This window comes from Medicago sativa, chromosome 2, assembly GCF_051527215.1.
Source record: "Medicago sativa cultivar Bolivia chromosome 2, Bolivia_mono, whole genome shotgun sequence".
NCBI lineage: Eukaryota > Viridiplantae > Streptophyta > Magnoliopsida > Fabales > Fabaceae > Medicago > Medicago sativa.
This window is the reverse complement of record NC_140750.1, coordinates 44,185,496-44,199,732: the sequence shown is the minus strand read 5'-3', so window position 1 is coordinate 44,199,732 and position 14,237 is coordinate 44,185,496.

Genomic DNA, 14,237 nt, shown 5'->3' with positions numbered 1-14,237 from the left:
GAAATTGGTTCAAATATTATGTTACGCAATAAAGGACATCGAGGGACAAATTCAACATTAGTATTTATCAAACTTTTAACCATATAGGCTAAAATCTCATTTTTGGGACAATGGTCATTCAAATAATTTCATTTTGCCGAATACAAAACCAAATAGGTTCACATATCATGTTTCGTATCAAGGGAGATCGAGGGACAAGTTCAACCTTTATCAAACTTCTAACCATATAAGCTAAAATCTCATTTTTGCGACAAAGTCATTCCAATACTTTCATTTTTCCGAATATAAAACCAAATAGGTTCACATATCATGTTACGCATCAAGGGACATTGCGGGACAAGTTCACCGTTTATCAAACTTCTAACCACATAGGCTAACATTTCATTTTCGCGACAAGGGTCATTTCAATACTTTCATTTTACCGAATTTCAAACCAAATAGGATCACATATCATGTTTCGCATCAAGGGACATCGAGGGACATGTTCAACCTTCATATTTAACAAACATGTAACAATATAAGCTAAAATCTCGTTTTCGCGATAAGGGTCATCTCATTACCTTCTATTTACCAAATTTAAAACGAAATTGGTTCAAATATTATGTTACGCAATAAAGGACATCGAGGGACAAATTCAACATTAATATTTATCAAACTTTTAACCATATTGGCTAAAATCTCATTTTTAGGACAATGGTCATTCAAATAATTACCGAATATAAAACCAAATAGGTTCACATATCATTTTTTGCATCATAGGACATCGAGGGAAAAGTTCACTGTTTATCAAACTTCTAACCACATAGGCTAACATTTCATTTTCGCGACAAGGGTCATTTCAATACTTTCATTTTACCGAATTTCAAACCAAATAGGTTCACATATCATGTTTCGCATCAAGGGACATCGAGGGACAAGTTCACTGTTTATCAAACTTCTAACCACATAGGCTAACATTTCATTTTCGCGACAATGGTCATTTCAATACTTTCATTTTACCAAATTTCAAACCAAATAGGTTCACATATCATGTTTCGCATCAAGGGACATCGAGGGACATGTTCAACCTTCATATTTAACAAACATGTAACAATATAAGCTAAAATCTCGTTTTCGCGATAAAGGTCATCTCATTACTTTCTATATACCAAATTTAAAACGAAATTGGTTCAAATATTATGTTACGCAATAAAGGACATCGAGGGACAAATTCAACATTAGTATTTATCAAACTTTTAACCATATAGGCTAAAATCTCATTTTTGGGACAATGGTCATTCAAATAATTTCATTTTGCCGAATACAAAACTAAATAGGTTCACATATCATGTTTCGTATCAAGGGAGATCGAGGGACAAGTTCAACCTTTATCAAACTTCTAACCATATAAGCTAAAATCTCATTTTTGCGACAAAGTCATTCCAATACATTCATTTTTCCGAATATAAAACCAAATAGGTTCACATATCATGTTACGCATCAAGGGACATTGCGGGACAAGTTCACCGTTTATCAAACTTCTAACCACATAGGCTAACATTTCATTTTCGCGACAAGGGTCATTTCAATACTTTCATTTTACCGAATTTCAAACCAAATAGGATCACATATCATGTTTCGCATCAAGGGACATCGAGGGACATGTTCAACCTTCATATTTAACAAACATGTAACAATATAAGCTAAAATCTCGTTTTCGCGATAAGGGTCATCTCATTACTTTCTATTTACCAAATTTAAAACGAAATTGGTTCAAATATTATGTTACGCAATAAAGGACATCGAGGGACAAATTCAACATTAATATTTATCAAACTTTTAACCATATTGGCTAAAATCTCATTTTTAGGACAATGGTCATTCAAATAATTACCGAATATAAAACCAAATAGGTTCACATATCATTTTTCGCATCATAGGACATCGAGGGACAAGTTCACTGTTTATCAAACTTCTAACCACATAGGCTAACATTTCATTTTCGCGACAAGGGTCATTTCAATACTTTCATTTTACCGAATTTCAAACCAAATAGGTTCACATATCATGTTTCGCATCAAGGGACATCGAGGGACAAGTTCAACCTTTATCAAACTTCTAGCCATATAGGCTAAAATCTCATTTTCGCGACAAAGTCATTCCAATACTTTCATTTTTCTGAATACAAAACCAAATAGGTTCACATATCATGTTTCGTATCAAGGGAGATTGAGGGACAAGTTCAACCTTTATCAAACTTCTAACCATATAAGCTAAAATCTGATTTTTGTGACAAAGTCATTCCAATACTTTCATTTTTCCGAATACAAAACCAAATAGGTTCACATATCATGTTTTGTATCAAGGGAGATCGAGGGACAAGTTCAACCTTTATCAAACTTCTAACCATACAGGCTAAAATCTCATTTTCGCGACAAAGTCATTCCAATACTTTCATTTTTTCTAATATAAAACCAAATAGGTTCACATATCATGTTTCGCATCAAGGGACATCGAGGGATAAGTTCACTGTTTATCAAACTCTAACCACATAGGCTAACATTTCATTTTCACGACAAGGGTCATTTCAATACTTTCATTTTATCGAATTTCAAACCAAATAGGTTCACATATCATGTTTCGCATCAAGGGACATCGAGGGACAAGTTCACTGTTTATCAAACTTCTAACCACATAGGCTAACATTTCATTTTCGCGACAAGGGTCATTTCAATACTTTCATTTTACCAAATTTCAAACCAAATAGGTTCACATATCATGTTTCGCATCAAGGGACATCGAGGGACATGTTCAACCTTCATATTTAACAAACATGTAACAATATAAGCTAAAATCTCGTTTTCGCGATAAGGGTCATCTCATTACCTTCTATTTACCAAATTTAAAACGAAATTGGTTCAAATATTATGTTACGCAATAAAGGACATCGAGGGACAAATTCAACATTAATATTTATCAAACTTTTAACCATATTGGCTAAAATCTCATTTTTAGGACAATGGTCATTCAAATAATTACCGAATATAAAACCAAATAGGTTCACATATCATTTTTTGCATCATAGGACATCGAGGGAAAAGTTCACTGTTTATCAAACTTCTAACCACATAGGCTAACATTTCATTTTCGCGACAAGGGTCATTTCAATACTTTCATTTTACCGAATTTCAAACCAAATAGGTTCACATATCATGTTTCGCATCAAGGGACATCGAGGGACAAGTTCACTGTTTATCAAACTTCTAACCACATAGGCTAACATTTCATTTTCGCGACAATGGTCATTTCAATACTTTCATTTTACCAAATTTCAAACCAAATAGGTTCACATATCATGTTTCGCATCAAGGGACATCGAGGGACATGTTCAACCTTCATATTTAACAAACATGTAACAATATAAGCTAAAATCTCGTTTTCGCGATAAAGGTCATCTCATTACTTTCTATATACCAAATTTAAAACGAAATTGGTTCAAATATTATGTTACGCAATAAAGGACATCGAGGGACAAATTCAACATTAGTATTTATCAAACTTTTAACCATATAGGCTAAAATCTCATTTTTGGGACAATGGTCATTCAAATAATTTCATTTTGCCGAATACAAAACTAAATAGGTTCACATATCATGTTTCGTATCAAGGGAGATCGAGGGACAAGTTCAACCTTTATCAAACTTCTAACCATATAAGCTAAAATCTCATTTTTGCGACAAAGTCATTCCAATACTTTCATTTTTCCGAATATAAAACCAAATAGGTTCACATATCATGTTACGCATCAAGGGACATTGCGGGACAAGTTCACCGTTTATCAAACTTCTAACCACATAGGCTAACATTTCATTTTCGCGACAAGGGTCATTTCAATACTTTCATTTTACCGAATTTCAAACCAAATAGGATCACATATCATGTTTCGCATCAAGGGACATCGAGGGACATGTTCAACCTTCATATTTAACAAACATGTAACAATATAAGCTAAAATCTCGTTTTCGCGATAAGGGTCATCTCATTACTTTCTATTTACCAAATTTAAAACGAAATTGGTTCAAATATTATGTTACGCAATAAAGGACATCGAGGGACAAATTCAACATTAATATTTATCAAACTTTTAACCATATTGGCTAAAATCTCATTTTTAGGACAATGGTCATTCAAATAATTACCGAATATAAAACCAAATAGGTTCACATATCATTTTTCGCATCATAGGACATCGAGGGACAAGTTCACTGTTTATCAAACTTCTAACCACATAGGCTAACATTTCATTTTCGCGACAAGGGTCATTTCAATACTTTCATTTTACCGAATTTCAAACCAAATAGGTTCACATATCATGTTTCGCATCAAGGGACATCGAGGGACAAGTTCAACCTTTATCAAACTTCTAGCCATATAGGCTAAAATCTCATTTTCGCGACAAAGTCATTCCAATACTTTCATTTTTCTGAATACAAAACCAAATAGGTTCACATATCATGTTTCGTATCAAGGGAGATTGAGGGACAAGTTCAACCTTTATCAAACTTCTAACCATATAAGCTAAAATCTGATTTTTGTGACAAAGTCATTCCAATACTTTCATTTTTCCGAATACAAAACCAAATAGGTTCACATATCATGTTTTGTATCAAGGGAGATCGAGGGACAAGTTCAACCTTTATCAAACTTCTAACCATACAGGCTAAAATCTCATTTTCGCGACAAAGTCATTCCAATACTTTCATTTTTTCTAATATAAAACCAAATAGGTTCACATATCATGTTTCGCATCAAGGGACATCGAGGGATAAGTTCACTGTTTATCAAAATCTAACCACATAGGCTAACATTTCATTTTCGCGACAAGGGTCATTTCAATACTTTCATTTTATCGAATTTCAAACCAAATAGGTTCACATATCATGTTTCGCATCAAGGGACATCGAGGGACAAGTTCACTGTTTATCAAACTTCTAACCACATAGGCTAACATTTCATTTTCGCGACAAGGGTCATTTCAATACTTTCATTTTACCAAATTTCAAACCAAATAGGTTCACATATCATGTTTCGCATCAAGGGACATCGAGGGACATGTTCAACCTTCATATTTAACAAACATGTAACAATATAAGCTAAAATCTCGTTTTCGCGATAAAGGTCATCTCATTACTTTCTGTTTACCAAATTTAAAACGAAATTGGTTCAAATATTATGTTACGCAATAAAGGACATCGAGGGACAAATTCAACATTAATATTTATCAAACTTTTAACCATATTGGCTAAAATCTCATTTTTAGGACAATGGTCATTCAAATAATTACCGAATATAAAACCAAATAGGTTCACATATCATTTTTCGCATCATAGGACATCGAGGGACAAGTTCACTGTTTATCAAACTTCTAACCACATAGGCTAACATTTCATTTTCGCGACAAGGGTCATTTCAATACTTTCATTTTACCGAATTTCAAACCAAATAGGTTCACATATCATGTTTCGCATCAAGGGACATCGAGGGACAAGTTCAACCTTTATCAAACTTCTAGCCATATAGGCTAAAATCTCATTTTCGCGACAAAGTCATTCCAATACTTTCATTTTTCTGAATACAAAACCAAATAGGTTCACATATCATGTTTCGTATCAAGGGAGATTGAGGGACAAGTTCAACCTTCATATTTAACAAACATGTAACAATATAAGCTAAAATCTCGTTTTCGCGATAAGGGTCATCTCATTACCTTCTATTTACCAAATTTAAAACGAAATTGGTTCAAATATTATGTTACGCAATAAAGGACATCGAGGGACAAATTCAACATTAATATTTATCAAACTTTTAACCATATTGGCTAAAATCTCATTTTTAGGACAATGGTCATTCAAATAATTACCGAATATAAAACCAAATAGGTTCACATATCATTTTTTGCATCATAGGACATCGAGGGAAAAGTTCACTGTTTATCAAACTTCTAACCACATAGGCTAACATTTCATTTTCGCGACAAGGGTCATTTCAATACTTTCATTTTACCGAATTTCAAACCAAATAGGTTCACATATCATGTTTCGCATCAAGGGACATCGAGGGACAAGTTCACTGTTTATCAAACTTCTAACCACATAGGCTAACATTTCATTTTCGCGACAATGGTCATTTCAATACTTTCATTTTACCAAATTTCAAACCAAATAGGTTCACATATCATGTTTCGCATCAAGGGACATCGAGGGACATGTTCAACCTTCATATTTAACAAACATGTAACAATATAAGCTAAAATCTCGTTTTCGCGATAAAGGTCATCTCATTACTTTCTATATACCAAATTTAAAACGAAATTGGTTCAAATATTATGTTACGCAATAAAGGACATCGAGGGACAAATTCAACATTAGTATTTATCAAACTTTTAACCATATAGGCTAAAATCTCATTTTTGGGACAATGGTCATTCAAATAATTTCATTTTGCCGAATACAAAACTAAATAGGTTCACATATCATGTTTCGTATCAAGGGAGATCGAGGGACAAGTTCAACCTTTATCAAACTTCTAACCATATAAGCTAAAATCTCATTTTTGCGACAAAGTCATTCCAATACTTTCATTTTTCCGAATATAAAACCAAATAGGTTCACATATCATGTTACGCATCAAGGGACATTGCGGGACAAGTTCACCGTTTATCAAACTTCTAACCACATAGGCTAACATTTCATTTTCGCGACAAGGGTCATTTCAATACTTTCATTTTACCGAATTTCAAACCAAATAGGATCACATATCATGTTTCGCATCAAGGGACATCGAGGGACATGTTCAACCTTCATATTTAACAAACATGTAACAATATAAGCTAAAATCTCGTTTTCGCGATAAGGGTCATCTCATTACTTTCTATTTACCAAATTTAAAACGAAATTGGTTCAAATATTATGTTACGCAATAAAGGACATCGAGGGACAAATTCAACATTAATATTTATCAAACTTTTAACCATATTGGCTAAAATCTCATTTTTAGGACAATGGTCATTCAAATAATTACCGAATATAAAACCAAATAGGTTCACATATCATTTTTCGCATCATAGGACATCGAGGGACAAGTTCACTGTTTATCAAACTTCTAACCACATAGGCTAACATTTCATTTTCGCGACAAGGGTCATTTCAATACTTTCATTTTACCGAATTTCAAACCAAATAGGTTCACATATCATGTTTCGCATCAAGGGACATCGAGGGACAAGTTCAACCTTTATCAAACTTCTAGCCATATAGGCTAAAATCTCATTTTCGCGACAAAGTCATTCCAATACTTTCATTTTTCTGAATACAAAACCAAATAGGTTCACATATCATGTTTCGTATCAAGGGAGATTGAGGGACAAGTTCAACCTTTATCAAACTTCTAACCATATAAGCTAAAATCTGATTTTTGTGACAAAGTCATTCCAATACTTTCATTTTTCCGAATACAAAACCAAATAGGTTCACATATCATGTTTTGTATCAAGGGAGATCGAGGGACAAGTTCAACCTTTATCAAACTTCTAACCATACAGGCTAAAATCTCATTTTCGCGACAAAGTCATTCCAATACTTTCATTTTTTCTAATATAAAACCAAATAGGTTCACATATCATGTTTCGCATCAAGGGACATCGAGGGATAAGTTCACTGTTTATCAAAATCTAACCACATAGGCTAACATTTCATTTTCGCGACAAGGGTCATTTCAATACTTTCATTTTATCGAATTTCAAACCAAATAGGTTCACATATCATGTTTCGCATCAAGGGACATCGAGGGACAAGTTCACTGTTTATCAAACTTCTAACCACATAGGCTAACATTTCATTTTCGCGACAAGGGTCATTTCAATACTTTCATTTTACCAAATTTCAAACCAAATAGGTTCACATATCATGTTTCGCATCAAGGGACATCGAGGGACATGTTCAACCTTCATATTTAACAAACATGTAACAATATAAGCTAAAATCTCGTTTTCGCGATAAAGGTCATCTCATTACTTTCTGTTTACCAAATTTAAAACGAAATTGGTTCAAATATTATGTTACGCAATAAAGGACATCGAGGGACAAATTCAACATTAATATTTATCAAACTTTTAACCATATTGGCTAAAATCTCATTTTTAGGACAATGGTCATTCAAATAATTACCGAATATAAAACCAAATAGGTTCACATATCATTTTTCGCATCATAGGACATCGAGGGACAAGTTCACTGTTTATCAAACTTCTAACCACATAGGCTAACATTTCATTTTCGCGACAAGGGTCATTTCAATACTTTCATTTTACCGAATTTCAAACCAAATAGGTTCACATATCATGTTTCGCATCAAGGGACATCGAGGGACAAGTTCAACCTTTATCAAACTTCTAGCCATATAGGCTAAAATCTCATTTTCGCGACAAAGTCATTCCAATACTTTCATTTTTCTGAATACAAAACCAAATAGGTTCACATATCATGTTTCGTATCAAGGGAGATTGAGGGACAAGTTCAACCTTCATATTTAACAAACATGTAACAATATAAGCTAAAATCTCGTTTTCGCGATAAGGGTCATCTCATTACCTTCTATTTACCAAATTTAAAACGAAATTGGTTCAAATATTATGTTACGCAATAAAGGACATCGAGGGACAAATTCAACATTAATATTTATCAAACTTTTAACCATATTGGCTAAAATCTCATTTTTAGGACAATGGTCATTCAAATAATTACCGAATATAAAACCAAATAGGTTCACATATCATTTTTTGCATCATAGGACATCGAGGGAAAAGTTCACTGTTTATCAAACTTCTAACCACATAGGCTAACATTTCATTTTCGCGACAAGGGTCATTTCAATACTTTCATTTTACCGAATTTCAAACCAAATAGGTTCACATATCATGTTTCGCATCAAGGGACATCGAGGGACAAGTTCACTGTTTATCAAACTTCTAACCACATAGGCTAACATTTCATTTTCGCGACAATGGTCATTTCAATACTTTCATTTTACCAAATTTCAAACCAAATAGGTTCACATATCATGTTTCGCATCAAGGGACATCGAGGGACATGTTCAACCTTCATATTTAACAAACATGTAACAATATAAGCTAAAATCTCGTTTTCGCGATAAAGGTCATCTCATTACTTTCTATATACCAAATTTAAAACGAAATTGGTTCAAATATTATGTTACGCAATAAAGGACATCGAGGGACAAATTCAACATTAGTATTTATCAAACTTTTAACCATATAGGCTAAAATCTCATTTTTGGGACAATGGTCATTCAAATAATTTCATTTTGCCGAATACAAAACTAAATAGGTTCACATATCATGTTTCGTATCAAGGGAGATCGAGGGACAAGTTCAACCTTTATCAAACTTCTAACCATATAAGCTAAAATCTCATTTTTGCGACAAAGTCATTCCAATACTTTCATTTTTCCGAATATAAAACCAAATAGGTTCACATATCATGTTACGCATCAAGGGACATTGCGGGACAAGTTCACCGTTTATCAAACTTCTAACCACATAGGCTAACATTTCATTTTCGCGACAAGGGTCATTTCAATACTTTCATTTTACCGAATTTCAAACCAAATAGGATCACATATCATGTTTCGCATCAAGGGACATCGAGGGACATGTTCAACCTTCATATTTAACAAACATGTAACAATATAAGCTAAAATCTCGTTTTCGCGATAAGGGTCATCTCATTACTTTCTATTTACCAAATTTAAAACGAAATTGGTTCAAATATTATGTTACGCAATAAAGGACATCGAGGGACAAATTCAACATTAATATTTATCAAACTTTTAACCATATTGGCTAAAATCTCATTTTTAGGACAATGGTCATTCAAATAATTACCGAATATAAAACCAAATAGGTTCACATATCATTTTTCGCATCATAGGACATCGAGGGACAAGTTCACTGTTTATCAAACTTCTAACCACATAGGCTAACATTTCATTTTCGCGACAAGGGTCATTTCAATACTTTCATTTTACCGAATTTCAAACCAAATAGGTTCACATATCATGTTTCGCATCAAGGGACATCGAGGGACAAGTTCAACCTTTATCAAACTTCTAGCCAAATAGGCTAAAATCTCATTTTCGCGACAAAGTCATTCCAATACTTTCATTTTTCTGAATACAAAACCAAATAGGTTCACATATCATGTTTCGTATCAAGGGAGATTGAGGGACAAGTTCAACCTTTATCAAACTTCTAACCATATAAGCTAAAATCTGATTTTTGTGACAAAGTCATTCCAATACTTTCATTTTTCCGAATACAAAACCAAATAGGTTCACATATCATGTTTTGTATCAAGGGAGATCGAGGGACAAGTTCAACCTTTATCAAACTTCTAACCATACAGGCTAAAATCTCATTTTCGCGACAAAGTCATTCCAATACTTTCATTTTTTCTAATATAAAACCAAATAGGTTCACATATCATGTTTCGCATCAAGGGACATCGAGGGATAAGTTCACTGTTTATCAAAATCTAACCACATAGGCTAACATTTCATTTTCGCGACAAGGGTCATTTCAATACTTTCATTTTATCGAATTTCAAACCAAATAGGTTCACATATCATGTTTCGCATCAAGGGACATCGAGGGACAAGTTCACTGTTTATCAAACTTCTAACCACATAGGCTAACATTTCATTTTCGCGACAAGGGTCATTTCAATACTTTCATTTTACCAAATTTCAAACCAAATAGGTTCACATATCATGTTTCGCATCAAGGGACATCGAGGGACATGTTCAACCTTCATATTTAACAAACATGTAACAATATAAGCTAAAATCTCGTTTTCGCGATAAAGGTCATCTCATTACTTTCTGTTTACCAAATTTAAAACGAAATTGGTTCAAATATTATGTTACGCAATAAAGGACATCGAGGGACAAATTCAACATTAATATTTATCAAACTTTTAACCATATTGGCTAAAATCTCATTTTTAGGACAATGGTCATTCAAATAATTACCGAATATAAAACCAAATAGGTTCACATATCATTTTTCGCATCATAGGACATCGAGGGACAAGTTCACTGTTTATCAAACTTCTAACCACATAGGCTAACATTTCATTTTCGCGACAAGGGTCATTTCAATACTTTCATTTTACCGAATTTCAAACCAAATAGGTTCACATATCATGTTTCGCATCAAGGGACATCGAGGGACAAGTTCAACCTTTATCAAACTTCTAGCCATATAGGCTAAAATCTCATTTTCGCGACAAAGTCATTCCAATACTTTCATTTTTCTGAATACAAAACCAAATAGGTTCACATATCATGTTTCGTATCAAGGGAGATTGAGGGACAAGTTCAACCTTTATCAAACTTCTAACCATATAAGCTAAAATCTGATTTTTGTGACAAAGTCATTCCAATACTTTCATTTTTCCGAATACAAAACCAAATAGGTTCACATATCATGTTTTGTATCAAGGGAGATCGAGGGACAAGTTCAACCTTTATCAAACTTCTAACCATACAGGCTAAAATCTCATTTTCGCGACAAAGTCATTCCAATACTTTCATTTTTTCGAATATAAAACCAAATAGGTTCACATATCATGTTTCGCATCAAGGGACATCGAGGGATAAGTTCACTGTTTATCAAACTCTAACCACATAGGCTAACATTTCATTTTCGCGACAAGGGTCATTTCAATACTTTCATTTTATCGAATTTCAAACCAAATAGGTTCACATATCATGTTTCGCATCAAGGGACATCGAGGGACAAGTTCACTGTTTATCAAACTTCTAACCATATAGGCTAACATTTCATTTTCGCAACAAGGGTCATTTCAATACTTTCATTTTACCAAATTTCAAACCAAATAGGTTCACATATCATGTTTCGCATCAAGGGACATCGAGGGACATGTTCAACCTTCATATTTAACAAACATGTAACAATATAAGCTAAAATCTCGTTTTCGCGATAAAGGTCATCTCATTACTTTCTGTTTACCAAATTTAAAACGAAATTGGTTCAAATATTATGTTACGCAATAAAGGACATCGAGGGACAAATTCAACATTAGTATTTATCAAACTTTTAACCATATAGGCTAAAATCTCATTTTTGGGACAATGGTCATTCAAATAATTTCATTTTGCCGAATACAAAACCAAATAGGTTCACATATCATGTTTCGTATCAAGGGAGATCGAGGGACAAGTTCAACCTTTATCAAACTTCTAACCATATAAGCTAAAATCTCATTTTTGCGACAAAGTCATTCCAATACTTTCATTTTTCCGAATATAAAACCAAATAGGTTCACATATCATGTTACGCATCAAGGGATATTGCGGAACAAGTTCACCGTTTATCAAACTTCTAACCACATAGGCTAACATTTCATTTTCGCGACAAGGATCATTTCAATACTTTCATTTTACCAAATTTCAAACCAAATAGGCTCACATATCATGTTTCGCATCAAGGGACATCGAGGGACATGTTCAACCTTCATATTTAACAAACATGTAACAATATAAGCTAAAATCTCGTTTTCACGATAAATGTCATCTCATTACTTTCTATTTACCAAATTTAAAACGAAATTGGTTCAAATATTATGTTACGCAATAAAGGACATCGAGGGACAAATTCAACATTAGTATTTATCAAACTTTTAACCATATAGGCTAAAATCTCATTTTTGGGACAATGGTCATTCAAATAATTTCATTTTGCCGAATACAAAACCAAATAGGTTCACATATCATGTTTCGTATCAAGGGAGATCGAGGGACAAGTTCAACCTTTATCAAACTTCTAACCATATAAGCTAAAATCTCATTTTTGCGACAAAGTAATTCCAATACTTTCATTTTTCCGAATATAAAACCAAATAGGTTCACATATCATGTTACGCATCAAGGGACATTGCGGGACAAGTTCACCGTTTATCAAACTTCTAACCACATAGGCTAACATTTCATTTTCGCGACAAGGGTCATTTCAATACTTTCATTTTACCGAATTTCAAACCAAATAGGTTCACATATCATGTTTCGCATCAAGGGACATCGAGGGACAAGTTCACTGTTTATCAAACTTCTAACCACATAGGCTAACATTTCATTTTCGCGACAATGGTCATTTCAATACTTTCATTTTACCAAATTTCAAACCAAATAGGTTCACATATCATGTTTCGCATCAAGGGACATCGAGGGACATGTTCAACCTTCATATTTAACAAACATGTAACAATATAAGCTAAAATCTCGTTTTCGCGATAAAGGTCATCTCATTACTTTCTATATACCAAATTTAAAACGAAATTGGTTCAAATATTATGTTACGCAATAAAGGACATCGAGGGACAAATTCAACATTAGTATTTATCAAACTTTTAACCATATAGGCTAAAATCTCATTTTTGGGACAATGGTCATTCAAATAATTTCATTTTGCCGAATACAAAACTAAATAGGTTCACATATCATGTTTCGTATCAAGGGAGATCGAGGGACAAGTTCAACCTTTATCAAACTTCTAACCATATAAGCTAAAATCTCATTTTTGCGACAAAGTCATTCCAATACTTTCATTTTTCCGAATATAAAACCAAATAGGTTCACATATCATGTTACGCATCAAGGGACATTGCGGGACAAGTTCACCGTTTATCAAACTTCTAACCACATAGGCTAACATTTCATTTTCGCGACAAGGGTCATTTCAATACTTTCATTTTACCGAATTTCAAACCAAATAGGATCACATATCATGTTTCGCATCAAGGGACATCGAGGGACATGTTCAACCTTCATATTTAACAAACATGTAACAATATAAGCTAAAATCTCGTTTTCGCGATAAGGGTCATCTCATTACTTTCTATTTACCAAATTTAAAACGAAATTGGTTCAAATATTATGTTACGCAATAAAGGACATCGAGGGACAAATTCAACATTAATATTTATCAAACTTTTAACCATATTGGCTAAAATCTCATTTTTAGGACAATGGTCATTCAAATAATTACCGAATATAAAACCAAATAGGTTCACATATCATTTTTCGCATCATAGGACATCGAGGGACAAGTTCACTGTTTATCAAACTTCTAACCACATAGGCTAACATTTCATTTTCGCGAC